The sequence below is a fragment of the Cyprinodon variegatus genome, unplaced genomic scaffold (assembly GCF_000732505.1).
Source record: "Cyprinodon variegatus isolate N-32 unplaced genomic scaffold, C_variegatus-1.0 Scaffold1771, whole genome shotgun sequence".
Taxonomy (NCBI): Eukaryota; Metazoa; Chordata; class Actinopteri; order Cyprinodontiformes; family Cyprinodontidae; genus Cyprinodon; species Cyprinodon variegatus.
The window spans coordinates 24,089-24,381 of NW_015152224.1; positions in this window are offsets into that span (position 1 = coordinate 24,089).

Below are 293 nucleotides of genomic sequence, written 5' to 3' on the forward strand. Positions count from 1 at the left end.
AAAGAGCCTTGAGATGACTTGTGTTGTGAATTGGCGCTATATAAATAAACCGAATTTTATTGAATTTTAAGTAAAATCTACACACCATAGAATAAAAAAAAGGTCTTCTAGAACCAAGATTTAATTCTTTGTTTCTGAATTACAAAGCAGTGAATATAATTTCATAATCAAGCTGCTAAACTTAATGAAAGAAACAAACATAATAACATACCGACTGCAGTGATGTTGACTGAGCTGCTGAACTCGCCTGATCCAGACTCACACCAGAACACTTCTGTCTGGAAACTTGATTG